Source organism: Balaenoptera musculus, chromosome 1 (genome assembly GCF_009873245.2).
Source record: "Balaenoptera musculus isolate JJ_BM4_2016_0621 chromosome 1, mBalMus1.pri.v3, whole genome shotgun sequence".
Classification (NCBI taxonomy): Eukaryota; Metazoa; Chordata; class Mammalia; order Artiodactyla; family Balaenopteridae; genus Balaenoptera; species Balaenoptera musculus.
In genome coordinates this window covers 144,752,851-144,766,238 of record NC_045785.1, presented here as the reverse complement: position 1 = coordinate 144,766,238, position 13,388 = coordinate 144,752,851, and positions in this window count along the sequence as shown.

The window sequence follows — 13,388 nt, the reverse complement described above, 5'->3', positions numbered from 1 at the left end:
TCCAACAGCATAGATGAATGTTGTTTGCTTTTCAACTTTATGTAGTGGAATCACAGAGAATGTACTCTTTGACTCTGGTTTCTTTCCCTTAACATCATATTTATGAGGTTTGTGCATGACTTTCCTGGCGATCGTCCATTTATTTTCACTGCTATACAGTATTCCATTGTGTGATGATACTACAACTTATTCTGTTATTGATTTAAGTTATTATCAGTTTTGGGCTATTAAAAATAGTGCTATTATGAACATTTATATACAGATCTGTTGGTAAAAATATACATAAACTTCTGTTCGGCATATACATAGGAATGGAATTGAATATATGCATATGTTCAGCTTCTGATTATACTGCCAAGCTATTTTCCTTCCAAAATGACTGTGGAAATAATAATTCCCACCAGGAATGTATGAAAGTCCTGGTTGTTCCACATCCTTGCCAACATTTGATACTGTTTACCTCTTTCCTTTTAGCCATTCAGGTGGGGTAGAGTGACTTTTCTCCCTTTTTCATGATAAAAATATACTTAAAAATATATAATATGGTGACCTACAGAAAATGGTAGTTTTGTTGTAATGTCCTTAATAGGCAAAATTTAAAGTTGGTTTCCAAATTAATTTTGAAATTTCACACATCTCTGAAATCTTTAAAGTCTTGTTTATACATTTTTAAGGATTTTTCATTGCAAGGGAGCTTATATTTTTAAACATCTCCTACCATCCTGTGCCAGTACGTTTTGCTTTATAACAAACTACCCCAAAGCTTTGAGGCTTAAAACAACAGTCATTTTCTTACATTTTATAGATCCTTCTACATGAGAGATCTGGGTAGGACTCAGTGGGGCAAATCTTCTGTTCTTCGTGGTATCAAGCGAGGTTGGTCAGTAGTCTGGCCTGGAGAGTCAAAAGTAGCTTCATCCATGTATCTGGTGCCTTGAGGGAAACGGCTGGAAGGAAGGTGGGCCTCAGCTGTGACTGTCAACGGGAATGCCTACATGTGGCCTCTCCAGCATGATGGTCTCAGGTAGTCAGATGGCTTCCCTCAGATGGAGTGACCCAAGATAACCAAGTGGAAGCTGCTTCTGACTGAGCCTCAGAAGTCACCCAGCGTAACTTCTACCACATTCTGTGGTTACAAGCAAGTCATAAGGCCAGGCCAGATTTGAAGGGAGAGGAACTAGACTCCGACTCTTGACAGGGAAACGGCAAGATCACAATGTGAAAGAACATGGGGGGTGGCAATATCATTGTGGCCCTCTGTGGAAAATACAGTTTGCCACTTCCCACCCCTACCCCCATCCTAACAAAGTAAACCTGGCCCGGATGTGCCCAAGGAGCCCTGAGGTAGCTGTGGTGGCCCCCTTAGCCCCCACTCTTATGCTCTTCCCTCTTCCTCATTTTCACTTTATTTTTTTACTCCCCTCCCTTCCTCTCCCCTATCAGTTAGCTAAACTCACAAGGACTCCCACTGAACCTTTCGTAGTCCCTTCCTCCCCATCTCTCCCCACATACCTTCAGGCTCTTTGTCCTCTGAGTGATAGATTACTGGAACACCTACAACCATATGAGGTCAGGCCCAGAAGTATCTTGACTAATCCCACGGGCACTTTACAGATGAGGAAGTCGAGGCCTCGAGAGGAAAGGGACTTTCCCAAGGTCCTGCTTCAAGTAAGTAGCAGAGTTCTGGCTAGCCCAGCACAAAACACAGCCTACAATGGGTCTTAAAGAATGTCAACACTTGCTTTCCACTTTGGACTTCCTGAAACTAAAGCTACTCGTTTCTGTTTCATGTTCATTGCCTCACCATCACAATGGCCTTTTGGCCTCTTGGTTCAGGAGTGAAATCAATGCTGGCAGGCTTCTGTGCCCAGAGAGGCCTGTCCCAGCCCTGGCCTGGGTGTCAGCCTTCAGAGATGGATGGAGGGAGGGGGGAACACAGATACAGCAAGTTGGGATCCATATAACCAGCCCCCCTCCAACCACCTCCTTGTACCCCAGACACAAGTAGCTTCTTTTGATCCCGAAGTCCAAGAATTCCCTGAATTCAAGAATCAACTAGCAGCCAGTTTTGAAATTTTCTGGGCATCCAGGATTTAACTTAGGCTGGTGATGACTGAAGTCAGGCTGAGGATAAATTGGAGGGGATGTAAAACAAGAAGACACAACTCTTAAGGCCAGGTCCAAGAGACAACAACTCTGTTACATTAAAGTCTATTTCCTCCGTTCACTTCAAACAAGCGGACTATGGGGCCCAGAGCAGGGATCCCAGGCTGGGCTATCAGACATCCCATAGCATCAGCAGCTGGATCTTTTTTTTTTTCGGCTGTGCCTCGAGGCATGTGGGATCCTAGTTCCCCAACCAGGGACTGAACCCTTGCCCCCTGCAGTGGAAGCACGGAGTCCCAACCACTGGACCGCCAGGGAGTTCCCAGCAGCTTGATCTTGAGGGAAGAGCAAGGGCTGGAGAAAAAGCAGGCGGCTGGCACGTTGCTCTGGGATCTGAGTGGTGATGATGTGGAGAACAGTCTGCTAAGAAGCCTCTCAGAACTCTCTGTAATCCACCAGCCCAGTGCTTTCGGCCCCAGAGAGCAGTTCTGCAAGTCGGTGATAAGCTGAGAGTGGGACACAGGTGTGCTGCCAGGGAAGTCACCTTAGGCCAACAGTGAGAGTCCCCAAGGCTGTCTGAGTGCCCGGGACAGAGGGAGAAGTGGCATCTGTGGAGGACTCTGTTGAGAAGAAGGGATTGAAGTAATTCTTTTCAGTTGGTACAGCCTGTAACCTCCTTTAGGGGAGTGGCCATGTCTTACTGTTTCTGAGTCCCCAGGTGCAGCACACATATTAGAGGCTCCATAAACGTTCGTTATAAAGACCCCCAGCCCCCAGTCCACCGTCATTCTCCTGCATCCAGGCACAACGGTGACCTTCCACAGTCCCTGCTCCCCTCCTTCCAGAGCCCTCTGCCAGCTCTAAGTGACGGGAGGCCCAGGACATGGGGAGAGACCATTAATAATGTTCAGTCCCTTCTTGCCCGCGATGCCAGGCCCTCCCCAGGGGCCCTCTATTGGGAGTGATAGAAACAAGTCACGAAGGGTCCCATGCCTTTCTTTCTTGTTGGGGTCCCTTTCTCCACCCAAACGAACACAGGAGCCATTTCTTTTCCTTCATACTCCCCTGCTGGAGGGAGGGGGAAAAAAAGGGAACCATCATCAGCTAACAGTGTTATTTCCTAGCCTGTGGTTGGCCAGAGCCCATGCCTGGCCCTTGCCCACACGGTCTGCTGCTGTGGCTGCATCAGCTTGAGTAGAAATTGTATGAGCAGCTGCCACACTGGGCACAGGGCCAAGAAATTAGCAGGCCACCCCGTGTTTCTCTCCAAGTTCTGCAATCTTTTTCACTGCATCTTATTTGGGGCTGCCGCATACGATAATGTTTGTATCGATTGAGTCCTTCCTCTCAGACAGCTGCTGTTCTAAGACCTCTATAGGGATTATTGTGTTTAGTTCTTTCTCCACAGCTCTATGAAGTAGGCAATGTTATTCCCATTTTACAGATGAAGAAGCTGAGGCACAGATGAGTTCACATACCTTACCCAAGATCCCCAGTGGTGGAGCCAGGATCAAATCCCAAGGGGTCTGACACCGAAGTCCACACTCCTGACCCCACCATGGGCTGACTCCACGGACTGCATGGCCTTAGAAGGTATCAGACCCTACACTATGGAGAGTAGCCAGCCTACAGCCAGCAGTCAATCAACTCCGTGGCTTAGAGACACGTGTGGTACTTAGGACAGTGGGTACTGCACCAGGTGCCAGCCTCCCCGGCTGTGAGGGCCACTCCACCTCCCTCTGCTCCTCTGCCAGGCAGCACCCTTCACTCAGGTTCAAGAGTGTCGTGGCCACTGGGGAAATGAGTGGTATTTGTGGACGGGGTAGCTTGCTCCTTCTGGAAAAACAACCCAAAGTCCTGTCCTGCTGTCATCTGTCTCACCTGGAACCACTTTAACATCTGTCATCTGCACTTTCAGGCTGTGACACCTCAGAGACCCAAGGGATGACTTTCCAGACCCCAGCAAGAAACCCCAGTCTAACACCCACCTGGCGAGAGAAGATGGAAATGGCTCCTGGGAAACCCGCCTGGCCACACGCTCTCTAGGACCGTTAGCTTGCTAGCTAGCAGATGTCCACCGTGTGCCATCCTAACTGGCCATGCAGTGCTCGCCACCAACTTGCCTCTACTTACCCACCCACTCTTGCTCCTTCTTCCCTCTTCCCTTTGTCCCCGCCCCATGGGCTGTCTCTGTCTCCACTGAAACGCTCTGTCTCACTGGGACCTTCCACATCTGCTCCCACCCCTGCCCCCAGCTTCGCTCCCTCCTGACCTTTACTCAGATCTGAGGATGCCTCCTCCCACCGGCCCACGCTGAGGACCTGCAGGCCAAGGGGACGACGGAACCTCCTGCCTACAAGTCAGGGCTGCTGCACTCTCTCTGGGGATGACGCCGCCTCCCTCATCACCTCCCTGGGGCACAAAAGCTGAGTCCTTTTGCTTAAATTCCCTGGGTTGCTTTCAGTGGCATGCTAATTTATGCAAACTGAAGGCAAATGAGTATAGAAAGCTATGTGACCCTGGATTTACTGGAAATCAGCAGCTCCCCTGACGGGAAGACTTAGGGAAATTCTGGAATCTACTTCCCAAGAGAAATTTAAAAATAGAGTGGCCTCCAGTTGGGGTTTGGGGAGGGATGTGGCTGGAAGTCATTCGGAGAAAGAAGCACAGTCTGGGTTCCCTGTCATTAGTAAGTGACCCAGCAAAAGTCAGAGGAAGAGAAAGCATCTGGCTGCCAAGCCTTCCCCCCTTCTCCTCTCCCGGCTCTGAGCTCTGGTTCAGCCCCACGCCCTACCAAAACCTCCCAACGGGGTACACAGTGGACGGCAGAGCACCCAAGGCATTACTGCATCTCTGAAACAAGGCATTATTTAGGTCCCACTCCCCATGACAACACTCTGCTATTCTCCTCTCTTCTTGCATCTCCTACATTGACCCCCTTCTACTTGTCCTTATTGGGTATGGCTGGTCAAGTGAACAGAATGTTCTGCAACCTGGCCAGAGGGGTTAGGCAGCAGTCTGCATGTTCCAACAAAGAAGACCTCAGAGGATAGCTCTGGGGTAGGTCAACTCAGGCACGAAGCCTTAGGCACCTCATTTGCAGGAGGACCACTCCAGGAAAGGACAGGAGAGAAGAAGGTGGCCCCAGAAGCAACAGCTTCCGCTCTTCTGCCCCTAGGCTGGGAGGTGCTGAGTAACTCCAAAAGGTAGGAACTCACCTTTTCTTAAAGATTTCAACAGAAGGAAGTATTTTTTCCAAAATCTTTCCAACAGACTACTAAGCGTCATCAGAATGTTTTTACTTATATTAACATAATTGCTTGGTGCTGCCATGGCAGTCATTTTCTTCTGGTTCTTTCCTCCAGGTAACTAGAGTACGGATGCTTCTGGTTTTTAAGGTAATACTCCAGCAAACCCTTAACACATGTCATGAAAAGACCTTAAGACAAACTCCCCCAAGATTCAGGGACCGCCTCACTGCTTCACTGAAAGGAGATGATCCACACTGAACCCTCCACTCCAGGGAACAGGAGCTGTGTTCTCATCTGTGTTCCCCTAACTTGGTAGAAAGTTTATTGAAGGCCAAAACTTTCAACTAGTCAGTATTTGGGGCTACTCAGAGGAAAGAAAACATGCTCTTCCATATATTTAAAAGGGAAGGGCACACTGTGTATCAAGCATGTTATATATATTATATCTTTTAAGTCTTACAACTATCCCAATAGATGTGTATCATTCCCATTGTACAGATAGGAAACTAAGGCTAAGAGTTAAAGGCATTTGCCCAAGGTCACAGAGCTGATGAATGGTTCTGGCAGAACCTTCTACTGCTCATTAGTATCCATTTTCTCCTTTTCTTTCCAGGCACGTCTTAAACTATATTTCCTGGTCCTCTTGCTATTAGGCTGACGGCATTACTGAATTCTGCCAGTGAAACAGGGACAGAAGTGATTTTGCCACTTCCGGCCCTAGTCCATAAAAACCTTGGTCCATCGTGCCCTTTCCCATCACTATCTGGATGACCCAGAGCACCAGGAAGCCATAAAGATGGGAGGAGCTTGCTCCCTGAGTGACTACATGGAACAGAGCACCCGTCACCTTGTCCTCCGCTACCTGCACTGGACTGTGACTTGGATGAGGCAAACCTTCACCGTGTTAATCCACTAAGAGTTTAGTTTGTCCTGACAGCATGGTGAAGGCAAGATCTGAAACCAAATCCACCAGACTCTAAAGACCATCCTCTCTCATTAAGACATACTGCCACAAATACAGCAGAAATATAAAAGCCCATCTATAAAATATTATCTAATCCCACAGTTCACCTCTCTCCCACCATGCCTCTCCCACAAATAAGAATTAGATTCCTGAAGATTTCAGAGGAAGTTGGGTAAACAAAAACATAAAATCAAGCAAGCAATTGACAAATATTTGTTGACTGCACACTACCTGCCAAGCATAGACAAATCTACTTTTGTTGTCACCTTGAGGTCATGAACTCTGCCCTTTGCTCTCCCGGATGGGAGGGGAGCAGAGGACAAGGTGGGAGGTAAGTCTATGCCTGTTCTTTTCAGCAATGAGATTCTCCTTGGTTCTCCCAGTGTGTTAATGAGCTACCTGGGGGGTGTCTGACTTTACGTTTGAGAAGAAGAATAGACTTTCGATCTGAAAAACACTTTTTAAATTTAAAATACATTTGCAAATGAAGCAACTGACAAAAGATTAATCTCCAAGATTTACAAGCAGCTCATGCAGCTCAATAACAAAAAAACGAACAACCCAATCCAAAAATGGGCAGAAGACCTAAATAGACATTTCTCCAAAGAAGATATACAGATTGCCAACAGACACATGAAAGAATGCTCAACATCATTAATCATTAGAGAAATGCAAATCAAAACTACAATGAGATATCATCTCACACCGGTCAGAATGGCCATCATCAAAAAATCTAGAAACAATAAATGCTGGAGAGGGTGTGGAGAAAAGGGAACACTTTTGCACTGTTGGTGGGAATGTAAATTGATACAACCACTATGGAGAACAGTCTGGAGGTTCCTTAAAAAACTAAAAATAGAACTACCATACGACCCAGCAATCCCACTACTGGGCATATACCCTGAGAAAACCATAATTCAAAAAGAGTCATGTACCACAATGTTCATTGCACCTCTACTTACAATAGCCAGGACATGGAAGCAACCTAAGTGTCCATCATCAGATGAATGGATAAAGAAGATGTGGCACATATATACAATGGAATATTACTCAACCGTAAAAAGAAATGAAATGGCGGTATTTGTAGTGAGGTGGATGGAGTTAGAGTCTGTCATACAGAGTGAAGTAAGTCAGAAAGAGAAAAACAAATACAGTATGCTAACACATATATATGGAATCTAAGAAAAAAAAAAAAAAGGTCATGAAGAACATAGTGGCAAGAAGGGAATAAAGACACAGACCTACTAGAGAATGGACTTGAGGATATGGGGAGGGGGAGGGGTAAGATGTGACAGGGTGAGAGAGTGGCATGGACATATATACACTACCAAATGTAAAATAGATAGCTAGTGGGAAGCAGCCGCATAGCACAGGGAGATCAGCTCTATGCTTTGTGACCACCTAGAGGGGTGGGATAGGGAGGGTGGGAGGGAGGGAGATGCAAGAGGGAAGAGATATGGGAACATATGTATATGTATAACTGATTCACTTTGTTATAAAGCAGAAACTAACACACCATTGTAAAGCAATTATACTCCAATAAAGATGTTTAAAAAAATAAAAAAAATACATTGGGACTTCCCTGACGGTCCAGTGGTTAAGACTACGCACTTCCACTGCAGGGGGCGCAGGTCTGATCCCTGGTCAGGGAACTAAGATCCCACATGCGTGAACACAATAAAAACACTGAGCATTAAAAAAAAGGAATGTAACTATATATTCAAAGGAGATTTTTAAATTCTTTTAAAAATAAAATAAAATACATTATTTTCCTGAAGCTTCACATTTTACAGATGGGCAGACTGAGACTCAGAGAAGCTTAGAAACAGCCCCAGGCCACAGTGACAGAAGTTAAATTTGAACTCAGCTTTGTCTGATTCCAAAGTCCTTGCTCATTGCACTATGCCAGTGTTTCTTAAACTGGGCTGCTCTTCAGAATCACCAGGGGAATAGTTAAAACACAGATTCCTGGGCTTGGCGCCAGACTCCCAAATCACTGACCTGGGGCAGGCTTCAGCAATCTCTCTTCCCACACACCCCAGGCCTGAGTGAAGACCAGCCAAGTTTGGGATCCACTTCTCTGCACCTCGCAGTGGGAAAGCTAAGAGGGTACATGGATGCCAAGGGAGCGGAGGGGAAGAGAACAGAAGGGGGCCTTCTATGGCCTTGTCCAGGGCTGGCCCTGCTCACAGTTGAGATCCTGGCCATGAGACCCAGAGGACAATTAACGAAAGCAAGAAAAGGCCTTTTGACTCAGCTGTTTTCCTTACATCTCTGCTGTGCAAAGAGGGTATCATGCCTGTGGAATTCTGCTACATCCACAGGCATCTCCAGACCTATTTTTTAAATTCACCAGGAATGAAGAAAGAAAAGTCTGCCAAAGTTCAGAATATGCTAGTCATTTTCCTGATTCAGTAAAACTGCCTTGATTTAGTGTTCACTGCTTCCAAGCCTGTGCTCTCTGAGAGGTGGCTGGGATGAAACTGACTGCCACACTATCTTGGAAGCCAATTCATGAAGAATGGAGACAAAACTGGCAGGAGGGTACTGTTTAGCCCTGAAGAACTGAATGGCTACTTGAAGAAACATTTTAGCATATCTGTATATATCAATAGGCACTACAGGAGCTCTGCTGGGGAACAGTAATAACTGCTGCCATTAACTGAGAGCTTAGTTTGTACAGGTTCACAATCTCTTATCCATAGGTTGACCCTATAATTTAACATCCAAACTGAGCAATTGTGAAAGTGAAAGTTGGGAGAGCTATTAATAATTTCACCAGGACAAGGGTAAACCAGAATATCCCAAGCAAACTGGGATGTATGATCACTCTATCCAAAACCCTGAGCCAAATGGATTTCAAATTCAGACTTTTAGAAGATTTTATAGGTAATACTGTACTTGTGTGTGTATCACACACACATACAAATACCCTAGAGGGATCCAGGGCAGCACCTCATGATCAAACATTATATTTCTGCAGCAAATATATGAATATTCACAAGAGGGATAAACAGACACTTCAGGTCAAATTGTGCCATCTAATGATTTCTGAAAAATACTTGTTTTCAGAAAAAATTTTTTCAAATTGTGGCAAGGGCTTGTGGACCTGTACCAAGAGCTTTAAGTACTTTCCATAGTGTGACAGAGATGCTAGCTGTCCCACTGTAAAGGTCCTCCCCTTCTTTGATAGTAGGTAAGTGCGCCCATGGCCGTCTGGAATAAAGACTACATTTCCCAGTGTTCCTTGAAGCTAGGTGTGGTCATGTGACTGAGATGTGGCCAGTGAGATTTGTAAGTGGAAAGATGTGATCAGGACAGCCCACAAGTACAGATGTACCTGTTGTTGACAGAGGGCATCCACTCTGATTAATTGAAATCCATGTTGTAAATACTTTGAAAATTACTTCTGGTGCGCAAAAACTTCTAGGAAGTCTCTTTAGAGAGATGGGTATGCTCTTCTCCCCCGCCCCCCTCCTTCCTCCTGGCTGGAGTGTGGACATGATGGTTGGACCTTGAGCATCCACATCATTTTTGACCACAAAGCTGAGGGCCACAACTTCTGATGAACCAGAAAGCTGGTAGGATCTTGGGTCTGGATAACTCCCTGGATGGCCTACCTCTGGACTTTTTATGTGAGAAAATAAACCCTTTTTGATTTACGGCACAATTCATTTGTATTTTCTGTTACTCACAAAGGAACCTGTATTCTAGGATTTGCTCTTGGCCATGTCTCAAAATCTCAGATGGTGATCATGTTTATTTCTCATTCAAAGGACTGCAAGTGGGCTGCGGTGGCTCTGCTTCAGACTGCGGGTTGTGTTCACGTCTGCTCCACGCGTCTCTGAATTCTGGGACTAGGGGACGCTCAGGACATGCTCTGTGTGTCAGGGTGAAGCTCAACCACACGAGCACATTTACAGCTTCTGCTAATATTATGCTCCATTCCTTTAGCCAAAACAAGTCACAGGACAGCCCAACATCAAGGGGAGGGGACGAGGACGAAGTGAACACCTGCAGGTGATCATCTACAGAACTGATACACGTGTGACCCCGTCCTACTGCCGCACATGCACCAGGGGCTTCCAGGCATCACCCCTAGCATCGCAGCGAGCCAGCCGCTCGTCCTGATCACTTCCCGTAATTCCTGGTATGCTGCCCTCCCCGCCCCTAACCCCCAGAGGGCACTACCAAGGGGAGGGCCACAGGACAAGATGTCCTTGTTTGGTGTCCTGTCTCTGTGCTCTCCTCAAGACCACACACCAGGCTACGCCAGCGCACCTGAGGGAGAGGTTACGCGGGGGGGCCCTCCTACCTCACATCTGTGTCTGTCTCCCAGGGGCCGCCTTCTTCCGAACCTCCTCCGAGAGTTTCCACCCTGTGTTGTGCGCAGCCCCTGCCCCACAACCAGGGAGAGCGAGGGGACTTCTGGAAATGTCCTCAGAAGAGTAAGGAAGTGCATTTCCCACAAACCTCTCCTCGGGCCTTACTGTGCAACCCCAGGTCCCACCCCCGCCAAACAGTAACTGTTTGAGGAGAGGTTTAAGTAAATTAGCCTCAGGCACACCCGAAAGCCTGAAAGAAAATACCCAGAGAAGCTGGGGGGAGGGGGTGGATGCTGGGTGTGTTGCCCACTCAGCCAGTAGGGAGCTGGGTTTGAGGAAAGAAAAGATGGGCAGATTCTGCCACTAACTGGCAGTGTGACCGCCGGCAACCCCTTTTCCAGGCCTCCACGTCTTTCTTTGTTAAAAGAGGGGGTTATTCTTGATGGCATTTAAGGTGTCTTCCAGTTCTGACAGGTTGTGACCTAAGGGGGAGGGAATGGGAAGGAAGAGCCAGAGGGTGGGTGTCTGGAAGGACACACACGGTCAGGCCCAGGGAGCTGGGCTAGCATGAGGCTGAAGTTCATGTCCTTTGGCCCTTTTCAAATTGTAACGCCCACCAAGCTCAGCCCTTACCTGCCTCTGGGACCCATTCAGGGCCATGGTCTAAGGTCACAAAAACTGTCCCCAGCAGGGGGATCCATCGGCACTGACTACAGTATGATGACACCCCTGGGCGTTGTAGCAGCTCTGGCCTCAGTGCTCACCACTCCCTGCCTTAAGGTCCAGCAACTCTAAACTACCTTTAGTTCCCAGCACACACCTGGTGACTTTTGGTCTCCAGGCTCTTACTTGCGCAGTCCCCTCTCCCTGGGATACCACTGTCTCTTGATCTCCTGTCCCCCACCCCACCTTTCCCGGCCAATGCCTCCTCATCCTTTGCAATTCAGCTTCATCCCCACCCAGGTTCAGTGCTCCTCCACATTGCTCCTGTAATGCTTCATCAGTGCACTCACTACCATCTGCTTGTGTAACTGTCCTGCCCTACTAGACTCTGAGCTTCTTGAGGGCAGAGACCATGTCTTATCCATTTTCTTTCATGCCCTTTATCTTTCATAGCACCTGACACATGACAAAAGAGCAATCTATGATTGATGAATGAATGAACGAATGAACGAAGGAACTGGGAAAGAAAAAAGCTGGAAGGAATGTCATACATGGATGGTAAAGACTAACTTTAGCTTCCCACCCCTTCTATTTGCTACACACATCATATCTGTAGTCCAGGGAAATCACGCTGAATAAACACCAGAGGTGGTCTTTAAGCCAGGAAAAAGAGATCGCCAAGGGAAGAAGCACTGTGTCTGATTGGAGGGAAATGAACGCCTTGCCTTAATGATGGTGGGGGAGAGAGTGAGTTTGGGGTGCGAGGTCTAGGAGGGGCAGGACAGTCAGGAAAGGAGTCTTTGAAGAAAGCAGGCCTTCACGGGGTCATTGAGAAGGTTGGGCTTGGTGGGCAGATGGAAACTGAGCTGTCACACATCCATGGCTCCACCTGGGCAAGGAAGAGGCTCTGAGGAGGAAATCTGAGTGTGTGAGGGGTATGTGAGGGCAGAGTGAGAACTTCAGCTGGGTTCCTGAGTCACAGAGGAATCCAGGTGGCAGAAGGAGGGTGGGCTCCCCTTCTCCCCTCTCTCACTCCTCTTTGGCTGTGCAGGGTTGCTTCAGGCCTGGTGCTGTGAGCACGGGGGTCAATCCCTCCCGTGGAGCTCCTGGTAAGAGACTTTGTGATGGTCCCTCAGGAGGCTACTTAGTGGGCCTGATAAGCGGCGGGGCGGGGGGCGGGGTTTAAAGAAGATGATTAAAATTGCATAGTAATTAGATTTGAATATTCTAGTCAGGAGTTTTATTGATAAGAGAATGTTTCTTTTTAGATGATGTGACAACCACCATTGTTGAGTTTCTCCGCCAAGGTTGAGTGTGCACCGGGAGGAAAGATATTAAATATCTGAAGCGTCTAAATTGTAGTGAATGTAGGAAAGGACATTTGACGTGCCCTAAGCTGACGATCCCCACCCCCACGGGCCCCCAAGAAGAGGGGACCTCGTCTGTCCCTAAGTGTAAGCATGAATCGAACCCTGAAGCCTCCCGCAAAGAGGTCACTTAGCACCAATTAAAATCCAGGCCATTACCTCAGCGGACTCCGTGGCTTCGTCCTCTCCAGAAGCAGGAACAGCCGGCACAGGATTCTCAAGGCTGACTGGACTGGCACCAGGACCCAATTTCACTTCAACGCACATCGCAGGAAGCCGGCGCCGACTGCGGGCACCGCCCACGCAACGGTTTGTGCGATGTGCGCAGGTGTGAGTGTGCGCATGCGCAGGTGCGAGTGTGCGCATGCGCAGGTGCGAGTGTGCGCATGCGCACCACTGGCTGTCCGCACTCTTGCCCCATCCTTTCCTCCATCCCAGACCCGGGTACCTGCATTCAGGGCTGATGAAACAGGGCTGTGTAAACTTGTATTCAACTCATTTTAATTGAAGGTCCTGCGGATGACCAGAAATTTTGCCTCAATTCAATAGAACTTGTAAAATGCAAGACCACCTGCTTCTCTCTGCCTAACCAACTCAACACATCGCCAAGTCACTGGAGATGTAACCTGGGCCCCTCAGGAGTCTCTGCTCCTATCAATGTCTTATCTGGGCGGGGGGCGGGGACGGGGCTTCAAAAAAGACCCAAGGGAGA